Genomic DNA, 22975 nt, shown 5'->3' on the forward strand with positions numbered 1-22975 from the left:
TAATGTGTATTCATTTTTGAGAGAGAGAGAGGGGGGAAGAGAGAGAATGAGTGGGGAAGGGGCAGAGAGAGAGAGGGAGATACGGAATCCGAAGCAGGCTCCAGGCTGTCAGCTGTGAGCACAGAGTTTGACACGGGGCTCGAACTCATGAACCGTGAGATCGTGACCTGAGCCGAAGTCCAATCATAACCAACTGAGCCACCCAGGAGCCCCACTACTGACGTTTTTATTAAGGACCACTGCGGCTCTCTATTGAAAGAATTCCTGAGACGTTAGGAGTGTTTTGTTTGGAGAAGGGAAAACAGAAGCCAAAGGTCAGAGAAGGCTTTATGAAGTCAGATCACCTCCACACCTCACTTCCCATCCCACACTTTCTACCCACAGAGTGACCTCTCCCACTGTGACTCCATCCTGCCTCTTTACGCTTCACGGGAAAATCTGATTTGCTTTGCAACACACTTTGACAGATTTACTTCCATTTGCTTCCATGAGTTTTGAGATTGAGCTCTCTTGAACCCTCAGACAGGGACTCCTGTTCTAGGAGACCACTCTTGAGATTGTCCCAAGCCTTTGGACATTTATGGACTCTTCAAATCCATACCCGCTCTCTTGAATGGTGTTAGATGGCCGTGCTTCTGGGAAGGATTTGGAGCCTATTTCCTGGTGGGTGGTGAGTCCACGGCTGGGATTGTGTGAGCAAACTTGAGCCTAGCCTGTGTCAGATCTTTCAGGCGCTGCCGCATTCAGTGCCATTGAGTGAGTGTGTTTTGTTTTACTCACTGCCCACACTTACGTGCCATTTTCAGAGAGTTCTCAGGGCTGCGTTGCATGTTTCCAGCCCCAAGAGTCACGGCGGCTTTCCGCCCTGTCTGCTTCACTCTAGAGAGTCCGTGGAATCATTAAAGGGGGAAACCGTGGCAGTCGAAGAAACACCCACATTTCTTAACTGGGAAAGGAAGACTACCACTGGCCAGATGGGGATCTCTGGAAGTCACCCCCATTCTTCAATTTAACAAACCTTTATTGGGAATCCCCATGACTGAGGCAACAGGGAGGAAGTCGATATGACACTTTTTAAGAAAAAATCTGAGATTATGAAACGACTAACAGGTGCCGTATTTTACGTACATTATCCCGGCTAATCCTTACAACAGCTTTTTGAGCTGGGGAATATTATTCCTGTTTCACAGATGAAGAAACGGAGGCTCCGTGAATTTCTCTCCCTCGCTCAAGCAGTAGAGATAGAGCCTTCTGACTCCAGAATATAGAGCGATCTTAATGTGGATGAAAAGACAGTTCCTTGGACAACTAGAATTCAAGGTGAAAGGAAAACAGGACGAGAACATTTTCAATTGCCATATGAGTTTTGAGGAAAGAGATAAGAACTTGATCCTCCCTGCCCCTTGACCCCCCACACAAATGAGTCCCTTCCTACCCACCAGCTTGGCATGAAGCAGAACAACTTAGAAATACATTGGAACACAGTGTCGCGGTTACTTAGGTTAAAAGTTTGGAGCTGCACCTGGGTGGCACCCGACCCATTTCGGCTCAGGTCGTGGCCTCGCAGGTCAAGGGTTCAAGCCCGGGTCAGGCTCCGGGCTGACAGCTCAGGGCCTGGGGCCTGCTTCCGATTCTGTGTCTCCCTCTCTCTCTGCGCCTCCCCCTTCACGCTCTGGCTCTCTCTCAGAAATAAACATGGAAAAAACCCAGAAGCTTGGGGATAAGACTGTTCACTTTCTATGCATGGATACTGTCACACATTGGTGACGGTTTCTCAAAACTTGGTGATCAGTTTCTCAAAATGCCCTGCTCAGGAGATCAGCTGGGGCTCAACAGGGCCAGGCCGATAAGAACCCTCCTTACCCTCAGATGGTCTTCTGTTGTCAAAAGCCAACTCTATTTTCCCCTTCTGGAAAGTAGTATCTATAAATCTGAATGATACCTATTTTCCATCGTAGATGAAGCAAATATTGGTAACTAGGTATGGAACAACTTACTGGCTAGGTGAAAAAGATATGTGGAAATGTATGGAAACAAAATCATTTTTCCACATTTGGTAGCAAACTTCTTAAAGAATTTTTTAATGTTTATTTTTGAGAGAGAGAGAGAGAGAGGCAGAGCGTGAGTGGGAGAGGGAGACCCAGAATCCGAAGCAGGCTCCAGGCTGGGAGCCATCAGCAGCACAGAGCCTGACACGGGGCTCGAACTTACGAACTGAGAGCTCATGACCAGAGCTGAAGTCGGACGCTCAACTGACTGAGCCACCCAGGCGCCCCAAGCTTTGTGGGGTTTTTTTAATGTTTATTTTTGAAAGAGACAGAGAATAAGGGTGGGGAGGGGCGGAGAGAGAGGGAGACCCAGAATCCGAAGCAGGCTCCAGGCTCTGAGCTGTCAGCACAGAACCCGACGCGGGGCTCGAACCCACGAACCGTGAGATCATGACCTGAGCCGAAGTTGGACGCTCAACCGACTGAGCCCCCCAGGCGCCCTGACATTTGGTAGCAAACTTTAAGTACCGTTCACCTTTTGGTACCTCCTTCTCATGCCTAAATCCAAAATAATATAGTAATGAAAACACATTTTAAAAAAAATTTTTTTTTCAACGTTTATCTATTTTTGGGACAGAGAGAGACAGAGCATGAACGGGGGAGGGGCAGAGAGAGAGGGAGACACAGAATCGGAAACAGGCTCCAGGCTCCGAGCCATCAGCCCAGAGCCTGACGCGGGGCTCGAACTCACGGAGCGCGAGATCGTGACCTGGCTGAAGTCGGACGCTTAACCGACTGCGCCACCCAGGCGCCCCGAAAACACATTTTATACGGTACGTGACAGGACAATACGGTACACTCATTCCCCCAATCCTCCTGAGATAAGTAGGAATTATTTCCCCTAGAGTAGAGATGAGAAAAATGGCTCAGATAAAGTATATTTCCAAGGGTCAAAAAGTATCTTTCCAGGATTACAGAGCCAGGGAGTTCTCTAAGCTAGAACCGTAGCCCAGAACACCACGTTGCAAGCCGCGTGCTCCTTCTACACATGATGTGGTTTTGCAGCAGGTATGAAATTCTCTTCACTATCATCAAAAGTGACACTCTAAAAGATCATATCCTTGGGGCGCCTGGGTAGCTCAGTCGGTTGGGTGTCCGACTTCAGCTCAGGTCACGATCTCACGGTTCGTGAGTTCGAGCCCCATGTCGGGCTCTGGGCTGACGGCTCGGAGCCTGGAGCCTGTTTCAGATTCTGTGTCTCCCTCTCTCTCTGCCCCTCCCCCGTTCATGCTCTGTGTCTCTCTGTCTCAAAAATAAATAAACGTTAAAAAAATTTTTTAAAAGATCATATCCTTTGCCAATTTTGCCGTCTCAGCAAAACTCCCATTACCTCACATATATCTCGGCATCTCTTCTTTCAATGTGGAAGCCTTCCGTTTTATGGGACTCTATCTGTATGACTACATTCCCACTATTACGACTTCTCATTGGTTTTTTTTTTTTTAATTTTTTTTAAATTTTTTTAAATTATTTTTTTTTAATTTTTTTTTTCCAACGTTTATTTATTTTTGGGACAGAGAGAGACAGAGCACGAACGGGTGAGGGTCAGAGAGAGAGGGAGACACAGAATCGGAAACAGGCTCCAGGCTCCGAGCCATCAGCCCAGAGCCCGACGCGGGGCTCGAACTCACGGACCGCGAGATCGCGAGATCCCGCAAGATCGCGAGATCTTGACCTGGCTGAAGTCGGACGCCCAACCGACTGCGCCATCCAGGCGCCCCCTCATTGTTTTCTAGTATCTGTGATTCTGAATTTTTTATTTTCAGTCTTTTCCTTCTGGCTACACCAGACATTCATACACAGGAAATGACACAAGTGAGTGGAAGATTTGGATCCACATCTAGACCCAGGAATGGGTTATTATTTCAGTGGTAATCTTAGAAAGTTGATCCAAAAGCATCACTTAAGCAAAGCTTAATTTACTTGGGTAAAACACAAATTAAGCAATGAGTTTTCCAAACAAATATCTGAGATACTAGTATCCCCACAGTTCCCAGAAGAAGCAAATGGACAGATAAAGACCATGTATATATATTTGCATCTTCAAATAAGGACAACCGGATACAGAAAATCTCATAGCTTTAAGAGATTTCTTGTACATGGCCCGTTTTTAAATGGAAATTGTATTTATCTAAGACATACAGCGTGATGATTTGATACACATAGTAAAGATTTTACTACAGTCAAGCTAATTAACATACCTTCTCACATAGTTACCATTTCTGTGTGTGTGATGAGAGTACATGAAATCTACATGGGCATTTTATGGAATTCTCACCCCTGACCCCCACATCATGCCATTCTTTGGAAAAGCATTTGCCTTCTCAAGATATCAGGCATTTATATATTCACATCTTGTGATGATGTATATTGGTTTCAGTAACGTCTTACCAGGCCAAGAACTTACCAGTTGGAGGCAGTCTAGAGAGGCAGTTAAAATGGCCGAGTGTACACAAGGCTGCAGAAAAGGGGAATGGAATTCGGGGGAAAGAAACTCAAAGCAATGGCCTTTTCAATCCCTATCCCTTTGGCTACAGGATTCTACAAAGGCCACTAGAACTCGGCTCTCAGTTATCGAATCCTGGGCCTTCGCAGACTCAGAATGGAGACAGAAACTGAGATTGTTAATTTTTTTTTTCAGTTTTATTTGTTTTGAGAGAGAGAGAGAGAGAGGGAGGGAGAAAGAGAAAATCCCAAGTAGGCTCCACACCATCAGTGTGGATCCTAATGCAGGGCTCGAACTGGGGATTGTGAGATCATGAGTCGGGCGCTTAACAAATGGAGTCACCCAGACGCCCCTGAGACTGTGATTAACAAGAAACATGAACACCGTATTTAGCACAACCTATTCATCAGGCACAGTGCCATCTGTTTACCTACAAACAGCCTCCCAGATAGCAAATAACACCCAGCTCGATTCATGAGGGCATATCCAAAGTACGGTGATATTTCCAGGAAATGAGTATGGACAGAATTCTGAGGCAAAAGGTGAATCATCAGTGCCTCCCCCAAGAGTGACCTCCCAGGAGACATTTAACACCTGGGAAATACCAATGAATGTATTGGGTTGTTCAAACTCATCCAACGTTGGGTGGCTTTTTAATAAATAAAGATCTAACCATTTCCTCTAAGAATCTGTGACTTGTCACTCCTCCTAACATCTTGTCCCAATTTTTAAGAAATGGCAAAATCTCAAACCAGACTTTTAAACGTAACTTGCTTTTTCCTCTAATTCGTGGGGGGGAAGTAAAACTTTGAAAAAGACTTGTTGGTTTAAGAAACTAAAAATATAATCAAGAAGACCCCAAATATCGGATGCAACTTTCTAACTTCTGTACCTCAGTTTATCTATCCTTAAAATGGGATTAACAATGTTGCAGTGCACCTGCAGAGGAATATAAATTTAATCAGCATCTTAAACCTCCACTTTGTAATCCTCAGAGGAAAAGGCACTGTGTAAATACAAAGTGATCTTATCGTTGTGCCTCATTATCTGAGCTAATATTAACTGTAGAAAAGCTATGTCGACTAACATAAAATGGATATTGGAAGAAAACTGCAGTTTGATTTTGTTGTTTTATCATTTCTATTGGCAAGTGAGGATAAAGTAAGCACAAAGGAGAAATAGATGACAAACATTCATTATATTATGTCACCAAAATTCCGGCTTAGAGATAATATCTAATAATAATAACAGCACGGTTCCTGGTTCTACCAACTTCTAAAATAAAAACTAACTCAAACCGAGCATGCCAGCTAGATATAAAGTAATACCTTTAAAAAAAAAAAAAAGGCTCAAACTCACTTCTAAATATCAGACTGGAATCCTGATAATTGGCCAGTAGCATCGCTTTCCACTACTTAATAGCACATCGTTAGTAAAAGTATAAACGTCCGGAATCTCATATTGATGTCGTTTTCACTGCTTTTTGTTTTGTTTTGTTTTGTTTTGTTTTGAGAGAGAGTGTGGCGGAGAGGGGCAGAGGTAGAAGAGAGAAAGAATCTGAAGCAGGTGCCACACCCTGCAAGGAGCCCCAGTGGGGGGCTCAATCCCATGACCCTGGGATCATAACCTGAGCGAAAATCAAGAGTTGGACGCCTAACTGACTGAACCACACGGGTGCCCCAATATTGTTTTCACTTTTATGAAGTGGTCAGGTGATTTTCATGCAAGGATAGCTTATTCTGTAACTCAGATACATGGTCTGTATGGTTCCATGGAAGGTTCCATGACTGGCCCAAAACATCAGGCAGAGCAGGAATGGCGCCCACATCTCATGACCACTTAGTTAACGATGTAACCCTTGCACATTGAGTGTGAGCCAGACGCGAGCCTCTTCTTCCGAGGATGAGAATGGGAGCATTAGCAAGCTGATCTGCAAAATCCAATCTGAAGCTCATCCCAGTACACAACGACGAACTGATCCTTTGTGTTGGTATAAATAGTGCTGTGCAATTCTTTTGTTTATTCATTTTGAGAGAAAGAGAGCAGCATGAGTAGGGGAGGAAAGAGAGAGAGAGAGAGAGAGGGAATCCCAAGCAGGCTCTGAGCTGTCAGGGCAGAGCCCAACACAGGACTTGAACTCATGAACCATGAGATCATGATCTGAGCCGATACCAAGAACTGACTAAGCCACCCAGGCACCCCATAGTGCTGTGAAATTTTTAATGCTTTACAAACTTTCTCTCATTTACCTCCTTCAAAGCAGGGTCTCTGTCTTCCTTGTGCTCTGTTTCCCTTGTGCTAATGCAGTGCCAGGAATGTTGCACATATTCAAAAAATAGCAAATATTAATGTTATTTAGTTGGGACCCTAATTCGTTCATCTTATAAACCAGATTTTACCTCAGCTTTGCATAACTACTTTTCTATCTCAGGTTGTCCTTTTTCCTTTTTCTTTCCTTTTTTTTTCTTTTTCTTCTCTTTCTTTCCTTTTCCTTTTTCTTTTTTTCTTTTTCTTTCTTTTTTTTTGTATTTTGGCTTTTTTTTTCCATCTGTAGCTTGTCCATAGCTACATGATTCTCTTAGCACCTTCAAAAGTTGTCCAGACTCCTGCAGTTTCTCTTTTTGTTTTTTTGTTTTGTTTTGTTTTGTTTTTTCTCCACTGGGGATTTCACAGTCCAGGCAAGGGTATTTCACCCTGTGACCGCTTTCTGCTAACTCAGCAAAGACTTTAGATCAAATTTCCTGATTGTTCACCGAGGATATTTACATTTCCACAGCCAGAAGTAGGGAAGACAGAATGATACTGGTCATTTTCAGGGTGTATTTCAGGGCTTTCCTTTTACAATTACAACATTTTCCTCCAGCTAACCACTCCCCCACCCTTAGTTCCTTATCCATTGAATTACCTATTGTTCATATACTGCCTTGAATCTTTTAGGCTTTTTTATGAATTACTCATGCTCAGGTGCCCTTAATAATAATCCTTAACCATCTTCTAGCTTAAAACCCTGCTTCTGAGTCTAAGGGAGGATTAGTAAGTAAATCTATTTTTTAGGCATTTTTTTCTTCCCATCATCATAAAGAAATTATTAAAAATTGCTGTGTGAAATTGTGCTAATCAGTATTTTAAGACAGTATCAAAACCATAGATGGCTAACGTGACCAAAGACCAGACTGTCCCCAGGAATCAGGACCATGCAAGAGCATGGGACCAATTGCCAGGAGATCTGGTTTTAGGTGTAACACGTTCCCGAAGTCTGGTTTCCTCACCTTTCTGCCTCCAGCGACTGGTGTCAAAGCTGGGTGAAATAATGCAGAGAAATGCGTTTATAAACGGTAACACTCATGTAAGATTCTTCAACCTTCTTATGCATACATGTTTACACTGAAAAAGAGAAACAGGGGTGCCCGGGTGGCCCAGTCGGCTAAGCGTGCGACTTCGGCTCGGGTCTGGATCTCCCAGTTCCGGAGTTTGAGTCCCAGGTCAGCCTCCTTGCTGACGGTGGGGGGCCTGCTTCAGATCCTCTGTTTCCCTCTTTCTCCGCCCCTCCCCCGCTCACAGATCACCCCCTCTCTCACAAATATAAAATAATAAACACTAAAAATGAAAGAGAAAATAGAAGATTTGAAAAGGGACGTGGAGGAATATTGCAGGTATGCTAAGAAGTCTCTGCAAGATTTCTTTTGACATAGTTCTTCGGCAATATATTCTACTTGCTTCAGGAAAATTCCAGTCTCTAACCTAAAGCCCTTGTCGTGAAATAACGTCCCAAACATCATAACCAATTTGTTTTGACTACTAAAGAGGCCCCTTCACGGTCCCTATAGTACACCCCCAATTATATTCAAGCCCTAATTAATCCTGGAAGTGGTGGGCAGACCCTAGGTTGGTGTATGTTGACCGAGAATTCCAACCCTTAAGTGGTAATTTCGCCATACTCAGCGGTATTTGTGGCCCTCGCCATCCAAATGACTTTGCTCAAACGCCCGTCATCCCATTTGGCTTTCACGCCTACAGACTCGGAACAATCCAGCCTAATGCTTTCTTGGAGGTGACGCGCTCCAGTTCAAAAGTCCGCATGTCCCCCAGGCCACTGAGGGTCTCAGATCTACGAGGGAGGCACCACCACATACTTCGTAAGAGAGACTGTGAATTAGAGGCTTAACTGTGAAGTTGATTTTCTCAGGAATGGGGTTGTAGGAAAGAGCTCCTCGCTTTTCTGAAACAAGTTTGCAGCCTTAAAGCTTGGGCCTTACAAACAATCTGTCTTTGGACTTGCTTTTCTTCCCCCCCCCCCAAAGGTGTTCTGGAAAGCAGAGCGTGTGAGAACATAATACAAATGAGTCATATGGGGGTGGAGGACCCCCCAGGAGGGGCCTGGCATTTAGAGATAAAGACACTGTGAGAAGGTTACCCAAATTGCATTTCCACTGGCCAAGTCCTTTCTCCGCGGAATAACAACGTAAAATAAAAACGCAACACAAGGACCAGGAAGGATTGTTTGCAGGGATAAACAGGACAGGAGACAGACTCACATGTGCCACGTTTTTCCCACTGCAGATGAATAAAAGAGGCAATTATCTAATAAAAAAATGTACTGTTAATTGCCCCCAGTTAAGCAGTACTACTGTTAGAGCTATTAAGTACTATTTGGACTGAAGAGATTTATTTCACCTTCCTCTGCTTGGAAATTTGACATCATTCCTGGCTTCCATCTCACCCCCCAATTATAATCCACTGGAAATGGGAAAGCGACAAGAGCCATTTAATGTGTCACAACAAGAGTGAGGGGGAAGAAGGGCTGGAAGTGAAGGCTTTTCAAAGAGAGGGGGGGAAATAGTGTCGCATGATGATTACAGAATCTGGTGGGGTTTTTTTCTTCTTTCCCCCTCCTTTGCCGTATGGATTCGTTTTGTTTTTGTTTGTGTTTTTGTTTTCTCCCTTTAGGGCCAAAGCGTTATGGTTAAAGGGTGTGTTCTTTCGGGTTTATGGCTCTGACTAATGGAATTGCTCTAAATAACATTTTGATCTCGCAAGGTCACCCAGAGTGCTATACCTTTCCTTTAATGATTCAGGTCTGGACCAGGCATTTCCCAGAATTGAGATGGTAATGAAGTCATTAGTTTCTTCCTACTTGAAGCCCTGGCTAGAAAGCGGAATTCTATGGGCAAAGTCTGAGTGGGCTTTTTTCATAAATCTCACACCCAGCTGAGCTGTAACACCTGTTACATTTTCCCAGGAGCTTGAGCCATAAGACCATTTCCAATCTATTTGCTCTTCTTCTTGCACAGGACACTGACAAAGGCAGGGGTCCCTGTTTTCTAAGGCACTGCTAATTGAAAATCTCTGGCCGGTGCAAATGTGAACTCAAACCCACAAGAGTTCCAAATAAGGCTCCAATGAGTATTTCCTCCTCTTTTTAAAAATGGCCTTTCTAACGCAGGTTATACAAGATTAATTTGTTGGAGGGAAAAATCGTCATTGAACCTCTTTGCCCCCAATAAACTTTTACTTTCCATGCATTTTTTTTTAAAGAAAGAAAAGGGAGGGAAAATAATAAAACCCAGAGATCAGCTAACCCTACAAGACCTGTGTTTGTAAGAACTGGAGGGTGGGGGGGGAGCATAGCATTAAAGTGTATTTGCTTTTGTTGGTGTGCTTTTAAAATCTCTGTGTATTAATTTTGAACGCAAGAAAGGAGAACAAAGTTGAGTCACATGAGCGAGCAAATGTAAAGTGATTACAATGGCAAAGCAAGTTTCAAAAACTGTTCTCAAAAACTGAATAATTAAAAGAGGAGGAAATTTTCCTCTAGGATTCTTGAAAGGGAAAAGAAAATGCATTCATCTATAGAGAAGATGGGCATTTCTGGTCCTCATAACAGTCCGTGGGGAAACAAAACAAAACAAAACAAAAAACAAAACAAAACAAAACAAAACCCCAAAAAGCCTGCAAAACAAGGGAGGTTTAGAAGAAGCAGCTATGAGGCCTCACCTGGCATTTGACAGGAAAAAGAAATATTGGAAATAAAGTAGATGTAAATAAATGAACAGTTACACATTCCTCTGGGAGCTCACACGCCCTAAGAATTTGAGTCTTAAGGATACAACGTTGGGGATCCTAGCCCCACAAATCGTAACAGAGCCCACCATCTGGCTGTTCCACCAACTACATTCTTCACCCAAAGCCCCTAAAGAAATGGCCTGTCTCTGAATTCCATACCACAGGCTTTATCGCTTTATTGGTGTTTGATGTTTTGTGACTTGTTGGTTTGGGGTTTTGTTCGCGTTGTTTTTAAGTGCATTGCTTGTGGTCACTGTCATTGTTTGAGTAGGTAGCACTTAGGTCATTTGGGTATCTTTGCATGCCTCCTTCTTAAGGCACATCCTCACTCATTATACTCCTCCTTTGCCAGAAGTGGAGAAGCTGGTCTAAAGCGTGCACGCTTTCAGTCATGATGTGTGAAGGGGTGTATGCATCAGTAGGAAGAAAGCTACCATTTCGGTGCAGGAGGAAAAAATAATGAATGACATTTTTAAGTCCACGTTTAACAAACTGTCTTTCTCCAACATAGATTAACTCTACTGTGAAATCTGTGTGTGGTTCTAAATCCAATCCTGAGAAGAGCTGAGACACTCAGAACCTTCAGAGAACACTTGTTCATACAGTTCCTAAACCATATTTGAAACCACCAAAAATGGATTTGGTTGCCTATTTATTGGAAAGGAAAGAGGTTCATGATATATCCCTGAGTGAAAAAGCTTTTCAGCTCACCCATCTATGAATCGCCATATTTTTTGGTAAGGTCAAAAGTGGTCAAGTATCTACAATGTCATATCTCAGCTTAAATACTGTGTAAGATAATATGAATAATATGATCTGATTTTGTCGTTGTTTTATATATACTCTGAAAATCTACCATAAGTTTTCCCTGAAACAGAGATTAGGGGTAACTTATACTTCATTTCTTCTTTTGGCTTACCTTTATTTCTCACTTTTTCTGGAAAAATCTCTGGGATCCCCCCAGGAGGTCCAGGCCGGCCAAAGCTGAAATACTTGAGAAAATGTTAGCTACACCCTTTGGGCTCTTGTCAATCTCTATCCCAATGCTCAATCCATTTGTACTATTCATGGCGGGGAGGTGGGGTGGGGGGAGTAGGGGGTGGGGATGGTGTTCTCACCCATATTTCACCAATTCTGACTTTGTCCATATAAGCTGTAGAGTCAAACGACTTAATAATTTAAGAATCAATTTGGACTAACGATTTTTGCCCCACTTAAATCTACCATGAAAACATGTCACAATTCTGTTCGGAGAATTTTCTGTTCCCATCCACCATAACAAAATTAAAGATACGCTCCCATGGAGGAAAAGTCAAACAAAACAAAGACTCTCCATAGACTGAGTCTAAATTTCTGGAAAAAAATATGGTGAAGGCGGTGACCTTTTATTTGTTAGGAAAGACCAGCAACACTGATTCTATCCGACTTACCTTCTCTCACTTCCAGAAATTTGGGTTATTTCTAGATTCTTCCATCTCCTTTCCACCATCCACCCCTTTAGACTCCCTGCTTGTGTTTTTTGTGTTTTTTTGACTCTGCATTGATCATTGCCAATTTTTGCCTTTCCTGATTGTTCCTTTTATGTGGTTATTTATGTCCAAGAGACTGGACCTTACCACGATTTCATCAATAGTTTCTGCCACTTATTGCCATATTTTCTTATCATAGTAACTTCCTTGATCAATTTTCTATTTTGTATGTGCTAGTGATGAGTACTGGTATTCATAATCTTTCTAAGAGCTCAGAATTTCTTTTAAAAGAGACCATTCTATTATTTAGGTTGGTGATACTGATCTATATTTTAATTAGAGAAAGTTGAGCAAAAATTATTTTAAACCCCACACTATTCAGGGAGGCAGCCTGAAGCAGGAAAAAAGAAATCACCAGTAAGATAAGGTTGTAGCCCAGGTTTTGTGACTCACTCTGTGACTTTGAGCATGTCACTTAACCTCTATGGGACATAAGCCATCATCTATAGGACAAAAGATTTTCAAGACAGAGAATGTAGGTCTCTCTATTTCTACTTTTGTTTTGGCTCTCAATTCATGAATCCATAAATCCCTTTGAATTCTTATGTGCAACACCAATTTTCCACAATGACTAATAGCCAAGAGTGGTTGATCCATCAGCCCCGTGATTCCCAGGGCTCTGGAACGTGGCTGAATCTCCATTTGCCAGGCAGAGAGATTCTTTCCATTCCCTTACTGCCCGTCGGTCTTCAAGGCACAGAGAGGACTCTACTCCTGACAGGTACCTTGGTGGGTACAGGTAACCTTGCTTGAATGAACTCCTCAGAAACACCCGATAGCTTTGAGTTGCACTGTGCCCACCCACGTCCTGTAACACTTGGGAATTTCCTGGACTCGTTCTTCCATACATTCCCACCCAAACTACACACTAATGGAATAGGAGTGGAAATCAGCTACGAGTGCGGAGCGCCGTTCAGAATCGAATGGGAAAATTTTCTCAGCCTCAGGTAAATAAAAGTAAAAAGGCAGAGCGCTCTTTGAATTCTCCTGGAGACAAAAAAAAAAAAAAATTAAAATGTTCTCTATGAGTTGCTCCAGGGCCCCGGGCAGGCATCCCCCCCCCCCCCCCCACCCCTTTTTAAAATAAGAGCTTGCCCTTCCCTGCACAGCCCTTTTAATACAAGTGAAAAAATTCCAAATTCCTCATTTGTTTAGCCTGAAAATCCCCTGCACATTCCCACAAACTACTTCCTTTTCTCTCTTTTTAGCAAGACTCCCCTCTCTCTCTTTAATGAAGAGAAGTTCAGAGGGTTTTTCCCATGAATAGATGGCAGGCACCTGGGAGTTATGAATTTTAAAGTGATCATTTTCTTTCAGCCATGCCGGACAATGGGCATCTCCTTTTGACTCACTTTCACAGCTTTGAGAGGCTCTCAGATCAGCCACATTCCAATCGGACTGGAGTCAGCTCGGAGCTGTGCTGGACCGCATCAAGGTCTCGCACAGAAAGACAGGGAGCAGATGGCCGGCCCGGCTCTCCTCCCCCCTTTCAGCGCGCAGAGGCAGGCAATGTGGGAAAGCGTTGGCCCGGCATTGCCCATTGATCCCTGAATAGAACCACCGCGGGCCACCAGCCTGTAGGTATGAACCTCTGTTAACAGATGGTGAGATCATTATGAGCAATTAATTCCTTTAATGTATCAGTGGGAACATGTTGGAAAGGATGACGCAAACACTCAGTGAATAGTGAGCTCCTCGCTCCTGGGGGAGCGAGCGGGTGCTACCTTGGGGGGCGGCTGGGAATCTCTCCCCGGGCTGCAAGGCCGCCTTATGGCTTGGGACGGGATCTGGGAACGGACTGCCCGGCACGGAGGTGTGGTTTTCATTAACTAATTGTGAATCCTTCCCTTCCTTCATGATGAATGCCAGATTTGTCTCTAGGTCATTTTTCTGTACAAGCACCATCCAGAAACAGAGACACAAACAAAAACGGTGCTTGTCAGTCAATCCGAGATGCGCGGGGAATTATTTCACAGAATCCGGCAGAGAATCAGGTCATGGGGTCACTTTTGCTAAACACGATTTCAGTTGCGAAGGTTCGAAATTTCGAAGAAGGGTTTCTTTCAACACAGATGAAGCAGTGGTAATACTCCGTGCATCCCAGGGTTTGAGTCTGCAAACTGAATGTTTGGATGCATGATAAATGGGTAGATGAAAGGAGAGTCATTTTTAAAAATATGAATTCGCAAACATAGTGAATTTGAGCAAATGACCCATGCAGCAAATTACGCCCCTTGCATAAGTGAGATAATTTTTAAATTCCGCAACAAGGTAAAAAGGATGGTCGGCGGCCAACTGGGAAAAATTGGCACCCTCTTCTTCAGGTACTACTCTGATTAATAATCAATGAGATAATGGCGTTTTTACGTGTTTTTCCTACTTTTGGAAATAATATTTAGTAGTAGGGATGTTTTTACTTTATAGGAAAAAGAAAAATCTACAGATGGTTGGGTAGCCTTTAGATTTTAAGAAGATAGAAAATACAGGAACAGGAAATACTGGCAACTATTCGCTTAATTCATATTTAAATGACACTTTTTGCTTGTAATTAAGACACTCAAGCAGTGTCTCTGTTCATGAAATTTACATAACTGTACAATAGCTTGCCTAAATGAACAGCAAATGGCAGTTAACCTTGAAGTGTATTATCTTAATTGAATAAATCTGGCTTTAATTCAATAAATTAAAAACAGAAATAATATCGCAAAAGACTTTTAAAAACAGACTTGCCATCACCCCCTAAATACAGACTGGTACTGTTTATAGTTGTGTTGGAATGCTCGGATATTTTCCAGTATGATTTTAGAACTCTAAAAGCATTCTGGGTACACATTCGCTATTTTTCCATCATTGTTTCCAAAGCAAATCAATGTCACTTTTTGGAAATCATTGATAACAGTATCTGAACCCTGAATCAGAACTCATAAGCCTGCTGATTTAAGATGATTCTTCATCCGGGTTTCCACTGCCTCTACCTCCATGGGAAATTTGGTCTTCCTTTTTTTCCAATTCTTTATGACGGAGTGTCCTGTGACACACAGAAAAGACTAAACAGGGGGGAAGAGACTTCTTACATAGGAAAGAGACATTCCCACTCCTTGTTCATTTAAATCAGATTCCCATGGGCTACAAATGCCTTCAGCATCAGGGAAGTGACAAAAATTGCTGAATTCTTTCTCCCAAAGTTTGTTGCATTAATCGGCAAAATTATGTTTCAGTGATTATACAGTTAAGGAGAAGAAATCATGCAATATGTTTTTATTTGCATGAAATAAGTTAATGAGGCACCACCTGTGCCTTGTGTCAGTTTATGGGGGAAAAAGCAGGAGAACACAGGTGTTCCAAGAGCATCACGGTAGACTTCCTACATTAATTTAAAAACCCTAAAAGCATTTAGCAGCATCTACAGTGCATATTGCCAAGGAATAACCTATGCACACAGAGACGTGCATAAAAATTATTGTGAAGAAATTCCTGGTTTCTTGGCTAGCAAGGAAAAAAAAAAAAGCCGTAATTCATTCTTTCCTTGTTCTCACAGTGTTTGCTATTATACCATCTGCAATATACAATGTACATGCTCAGCCATAACCCGTACGGCTGGAAAAGAAGCATTCACACTGTGAATTACCATTTTTCCCAGCATCTAGCTCTAGTCAAAGACAGCACAATAATAAACTAGAAGCTCCTTTGTCTGTTAAACATTGTTCTTCATTACTACATGAAAAGCAAATTGTCTTTGTATAGAGAAAGAGTGGCACATCAGCCATGGGAGTGGGGGGAAGGGCTTCGCCTCTCTCACTGACCACCTCGCAGACACAGAGGCCACTCATCTATCTTTCCCCACCGGCCCACCCAACTCTGCTTTCCAAATCATTTCATCGACAGGCACGTTGGGGAGAGATCCCTTGTTCGGTTGAGTGAGATGCTGGATTGGAGGCTCACAGGAAGCTTTTACCCTGAATAGCCTAACACTGACATCCACAGATTTCTTTTTTTAAAATCTCTTCGGTGTGTCCCTTTACAATGTTTGGGAGAAGTGAAGCTTATCAGAGATGCTCTTTTTCCTGTGGTTAAATATACTCCACGAGTTATTGTGCTCTTTGTATTGTTTTTGAGCTCTTAAGGGCCAAATGAGAAGACAGCCAACAAAGAAACAAAACATTTGGAGCAGCCGACTAGATAGATAGACAGATAGATAGACAGATAGATAGATAGAAAACATATACCAAATACATGAATACCAGCTACCATGAAAGTTAAGAAAATGTATAGATTAGACCAGAACCACCCATTCAAGGAAAGGGTCCTCATGATGCAAATCAGTTACTTACAAGAGATTGATGATTTTCTCAGGGCTTTTTAAGTCTTTTGGATGTAATAAATTCCAACAAAACTTGCAACATCGTAAGCTTGCTTGCGAAAACTTAGTTACTAAATTAAAAACTCAAAAATCTCTCCTCATAGGGAAGGCAATGGGCAAACCCAAGTTCTCGTTTTAAATCTCAAAGACGATTACCTCTTACTGACGTCTCGTATGACCCGCAGTAGATCGTGGCCACAGTGTGTTGCTAGAGAGGTCTGCCAGGAGGGACTGAAGAAGGGGACCCTGCTAGACATGACGTGAGGAGTCAAAATCACGTCTGTTAACTCCACTCCACTGGACAGAGACCGGCTGGGTGAAACACCCTGCCTGAATATCAGTCCCAAAGTAGTTCAATTTGTGCGTTTACTGTTCAAAGGAAGTTGAGATCTCATCAGAGACTGGTAAAAATCACTGGGGGGGAGAATGTCCAGAATCAGCTTTGGACATAAAACAGCCGTTTCCGTATTGATGGGTTTTGCAGTCTAATTTTGAAAGTGACTGCAAGTTTTTCTCTCTGGCAGACGGGAAAAATACCTGGCTCACTGAATCGTCATGAGGCTTTTAGGAAATCACATCATAAAATAACTACATTAGCTCTCCATAGTGTAGGCTCTCAATAAATGCCAGGTACCTTTTCAGGTGTAGATTAACACTTGATTTTCACTTAGGAGATGGGGCGCCTGGGTGGCTCAATGGGTTAAGCGTCCGACTTTGGCTCAGGTCATGATCTCACACTTTGTGAGTTTGAGCCCTGCGTGCTGAGAGCTCAGAGCCTGGAACCTGCTTCAGATCCCTCTCTCCATCTGCCCCTCCCCCACTCGTGCTCTGTCTCTCAAAAATGAACAAATGTTAAAAAAAAATTTTTTTTTTAATTTCAGGAGAAAAAAGTACATAATTGCCAAGCAGCATATTCACATGTGTTCTCTCCTGAGGAGAGACACAACTTTTATTTTTAATGCGCAACACTTGAAATGGCAACTTGAGAAATTGTGAAATGTTTGCGGAGGTAATTGGGACAATCCTTCTCAACTCCGAAATTCCGTTATTCTCGAATGTTCTCGAATGTCTAAAGTTCCTGTGCTCAACCCAGAAATCAAGTCTGTTACCCTGGAGCTTGCAACCGTATCCCATCTAAAAAGAAACTCGCCTATGTATTTTTATCATGCATCACGTGACAGGGCTAGTTTTGACTTAGGCAGGCTCATTCTGTGTAAACAAGATACTGACATCATCAAGACACAGAGAGGAATAAACTGAGTCCATGGCCATGAGAAAGTGGTAAAAATACATGAGTCACATCAGAAACATCTGTCTTCAATCCCAAGTTAAGGACTTCCCAGGCTAAGGGGCAATTTGTGAATCATACGATCGACTCTCCAATTCAAACATTGGCATTGGTCTTAATTCTACTGATACGTAAAAGGATAACTAATGATTTATCTTTTTTAATAATACTGCTTTTCCTTGTAAGTTTGCATACTGGTTTCCAAATGGTTACAACAAATACTTTTTTTTTTTAATTTTCAGCTTGAATGCTTCCTTCTTAATTCAGAATGACATTTGTTCCTAAACTCATAACACAAAGTATTTACTAGTACTTCGTATAGTTGTGCCTTTGTTTTTTCACTTTCAGGGAAAACATGTTGAACTTCCTGACTGCTACTCCTCAACATTTAGACCCTCCCTTTCCAGTATCCCTTTTCTTTCCTTCTCCACAGGCTCTTTCTCTATCATTTCAAACATACTCGGACCATCTCAGTTTGGGGTGGTACTTCTTCACTAAAGAGTGATTTTTGCCTCTGGGAAATATTTAGCAACATCTAGAGACTATTTTGGTTGTCAAAACTCCATGCCATTGGCATCGAGTAGGTACAGACCAGGGATGCTGTTGAACATCCTACCATGCATAGGGCAGTCCCCTTGCCCACCCCACACAAAGAATTATCCAGCCCCAAATGTCCATTGTACCCAGGTTGAGAAACCCTAGTCTAGAGGAGGAAAAAACCTGAGACCTAGTTTTATGTTATTTTGTGCCTAGCTACTCCACTCCCAATCCTTTCCTCTTTGCTAACCTGTCTCAAAACCTCTCCCCTCTATCCATTTCCTCTTACCCCCTTACTCCTTAATCATCTGCAATTTATTTTCCTTCTCTACAAGTCACGGCAACTGTTCTCTTCGGGGTCACTAACCTCCTTGCATGCTCGACCTCACAAGGCAATGAACACTTCCTGTTCTTTATTGGGACATCACTGCTGCACTTTGCTTGCTGACCACTTTCGCCATCGTATAACTCTCTCGTTCCTTGGCACCATTGACAAAAATGGTCTACAAGTCTTAATCATTCCATCTTCTTCTTCCTCTTCAGCATCATCATCATCAACAACATCTCCTCAATCGTCGAGACCACTAACACCTCATGCCTCGCTTCATTCCATTCTCCATTTAAATATCCTCCCCGCAAAGAGCCTTCCCTGCCTGCTCAACTCAAAGTAGCGTTATGGGATTTTCCTTTCTCCTTAACTTGCTTTGTTTTTTTTATTACTACCTGATACTATATTATATGAATGTATACTTGAGTTTGTACCTTGCGTCTCTTCACCGCATTCCTTTTCCCCAAAGAATATGAACTTGAGGACAGAGGAGGGACAGTGCTTGTTTTGTTCACTTCTATGTGATTAGCACCCGGCACTTAGCGACACATGCATATTTGTAGAATGGGTGACTGAATGAAATAATGGATGTGTGAATGAATGAGTGAATGAATGCATGAATAGTGGGGGGAAAACCCCAGACCTTCGAGTGCTTTCCACCTGCCAGCACTGTGCTTAGTGCAGTGTCTGATACTGGAGATTTTTTCTTAAAATTCTTTCCTATTGTTGTCTTCTAAGACATTGCCCTAGGCTGATTCTACTATTTCCATGGTCATTTCTCTGTCTCCTTTGATGCCTCCTCCCTCCTGCTGGGCCATTCCCTCCTCAAACGAGGGCCATCTCCTTGTTCTGCTCCCTCCTTGACAGCATGTTCCAGTGTCCCACTTGAGTGACCCTGATAAGATTCTGTGTGTGGCACCACACATCTGTAGAACCAGTTGTATCATGGGGCATTCTGAGAACCCAAACATGTTCTAAGTCAATGCCGTTGCTGCTGAATGCATCTACAAAGTATGACATTGGCAGAGATCTTGAGGGAGGAAGAAGCCTTAAATATTTGGGAAAGTGGGGGGCGGTGGGGGGACGGGCTGTATGCTGGAATAAGGAGACTGAAGGGTGTAACGCTGATAAAATACGGTGGTGAAGAAATTTTCATTGGAAGCCCCTTTATGGACATATAACTACATCTAATTTTCTAAGACATGTGGACAGAGAAATTAAAGATGAACTGAGGTCCCCTTCATGCCTAAAGTTCTGTGATTTACTAATCACAAGCACTGTGTCTAAATAAGGCACAGCTCGCTGTATTGCGCTCCACGGATGTGTGTTTCTTTACGACTTGGAGGTTTGAGGCAGCCCTGGGTTGAGTAAGACTAAGCTGCCACTTTTCTAACAGTATTTGCTCACTGCATGTCTCTGTGTCACATTTTGGTAATTTTTGAAATATTTCAAATTTTTTCATTATTATTCTATCTGTGATGGTGATCTGTGATCGGTGATCTTTGACTTTACTATTGCAATTGTTCTGGGATTCTGTGAACTGTACCCATAGAAGACAAAGAACTTAACCAATAAATACTCTGTGTTCCAGCTGTTACACTGACCAGTCATCCCCCCATCTTTCTCCCTCCCTCTCTTCAGGCCTCTCTATTCCCTGAGACACCATGATGTCGAAATGAGGCCAGTTAAGGACCCTACGTGGGCTCTAAGTGTTCAAGTGAAGGGAAGAGTCACTTGTCTCTCACTTTAAATCAAAAGCTAGAAATGGTTAAGCTCAGTGAGGAAGGCATGGTGAAAGCCAAGACAGGCTGAAAACAAGGCCTCTTGTGCCAAACAGAGAACTTGTGAATGCAAAGGAGAAGTTCTTGAAGGAAATGAAAAGTGCTGCTCCCGTGAACACACGAATGATAAGAAAGGGAAACAGCCTTTATGCTGATAAGGAGAAAGTCTGAGTGGTCTGGATAGAAGATCAAACCAGCCACAACATTCCCTTAAGCCAAAGCCTCATGCAGAGCAAGGGCCTGGATCTCTTCAGGTTGGGTGAGAGAGGTAAGGAAGCTGCGGAAGGAACGTTTGAAGCCTGCAGAGGTTGGTTCATGAGGTTTAAGAAAGAAGCCGTCTCCATGACATCAAAGTTCACGGTGAAGCAGCAGGTGCTGATGTAGAAGCTGCAGCAAATTCTCCAGCAGATCTAGCTGAGGTAGTTAATGATGGTGGCTACACTAAACAACAAAAATTTGGTTAATTTTTTTTAATGTTTATTTTGAGAGGTTGAGGAGAGGGGCAGAGAGAGAGGGAGACACAGAATCCAAAGCAGGCTCCAGGCTCTGAGCTGTCAGCACCGAGCCTGATGCGGGGCTCGAACTCACAAACTATGAGATCATGATCTGAGCCGAAGCCGGATGCACAACCGACTGAGCCACCCAGGCGCCCCACAAGTTTTTTTTTTTTTTAGTTTTTCTTTTTTCAACGTTTATTTATTTTTGGGACAGAGAGAGACAGAGCATGAACGGGGGAGGGGCAGAGAGAGAGGGAGACACAGAATCGGAAACAGGCTCCAGGCTCCGAGCCATCAGCCCAGAGCCCGACGCGGGGCTCGAACTCACGGACCGCGAGATCGTGACCTGGCTGAAGTCGGACGCTTAACCGACTGCGCCACCCAGGCGCCCCACCCCACAAGTTTTTAATGTAGATGAAATAGCCATCTACTGGAAGAAGATTACATGTAGGACTTTCATAGCTAGAGAGAAGTCAATGCCTGGCTTCAAAGCTTCATTGGACAGGCTGACTCTCTTGTAAGGGGCTAATGCAACTGTTGACTTTAAGCTGAAGCCAACGCTCGTTCACCATTCCAAAACTCTGAAGGCCCTTAGGAATGATGCTGGATCTACTATGCCAGTGCTCTGTCTATAAATGGAACAATAAAGCCTAGATGACAGGACATTTGTTTACAACATGGTTTACTGAATATTTTTTTCAATATATGAAATTTATTGTCAAATTGGTTTCCATACCACACCCAGTGCTCCTCCCAAAAGGTGCCCTCCTCAATACCCATCACCCACCCTCCCCTCTCTCCCACCCCCCATCAACCCTCAGTTTGTTCTCAGTTTTTAAGAGTCTCTTATGCTTTGGCTCTCTCCCACTCTAACCTCTTTTTTTTTCCTTCCCCTGGTTTACTGAATATTTTAAGCCCACTGTTGAGACCTACTGCTCTGAGGAGGGAAAAAAAATCCCTTTCAAAATATCACTGCTCTTTGACAATGCACCTGCTCACCCAAGAGCTCTGATGGAGATGGACGAGATAAATGTTGTTTTCATGCCTACTGATGTAACATCCATTCTGGAGCTCATGGGTCAAGGAATAATTTTGACCTTCAAGCCTTATTTAAGAAATACATTTCATAGTGCTATAGCTTCCATAGACAGTGATTCCTCTCATGTATCTGGGCAAAGTAAATTGAAAACCTAAAAAGGACTCACCATTCTAGATTCCATTAAGAACATTCGTGATTCATGGGAAGGGGCCAAAATATCAACATGAACAGGAGTTTGGAAGAAGTGAATTCCAACCCTCATGGATGACTCTGAGGGGCTCAAGACTTCCATAGAGGAAGTCACTGTAGGTGTGGTGGAAACAGTGAAAGAACTAGAAGGGGAGCCTGAAGATGTGACTGACTTGTGCAATCTCATGATCAAACTTGAACAGATGAGGAGTTGCTTCCAATGGAGGAGCGAAGACAATGGTTTCTTGAGATGGAAACTACTCCTGGTGAAGACGCTGTGAAGATTATTGGGATGGCAACAGAAGATTTAGAACATTACATGAACTTAGTTGATAAAGCAGTGGCAGGGTTTGAGAGGATGAATTCCAATTCTGAAAGACGTTCTACGGGTAAAATGCTGTCAAACAGCACCACATGCCATGGAAAAAATGTTCCTAAACGGAAGATTCCCATGGATGTGACAACCTTCATTGTTGTCTTAAGAAATGGCCACAGCCACCCAGCCTTCAGCAGCCACCATGCTGATCCGCTGGCAACCATCGACACGGAGGCAAGACCCTCCCCCTGCACAAAAATTCTGAACGGCTGAAAGCTCAGATGACGGTTAGCATTTTTTTTTAGCAATAAAGCGTTCTAAATTAAGGGTGTACCTTTTTTCAACATGATGCTATTACACAATTAGTACAATGTAAGTGTAACTTTTATAAAATTCATTCGATTCGCTTTATTGCAATATTCACTTTATTGCGGCGGTCTGGAACGGAACCCACAATATCTCTGAGGTTGCCTGCACTAAATAAATAGATGAGAATGAATGCAATAAAACGCGTGCATACTGTTGATGGAACAGACTCAAGCGTGCTGCTGGTC

General features: G+C 43.0%; 1 pseudogene; it reads left to right on the plus strand.

Annotated features, from left to right (window-relative positions):
* The first annotated feature begins 8097 nt into the window (after positions 1 to 8097).
* LOC124529228 (tigger transposable element-derived protein 1-like) lies at positions 8098 to 22686 on the plus strand (annotated as a pseudogene).
* Positions 22687 to 22975: the final 289 nt, after the last annotated feature.

The sequence above is a fragment of the Lynx rufus genome, unplaced genomic scaffold, assembly GCF_022079265.1.
Source record: "Lynx rufus isolate CCGP_SWC_20201006 ecotype Redwood Valley unplaced genomic scaffold, mLynRuf1.p SCAF_6, whole genome shotgun sequence".
Lineage (NCBI taxonomy): Eukaryota > Metazoa > Chordata > Mammalia > Carnivora > Felidae > Lynx > Lynx rufus.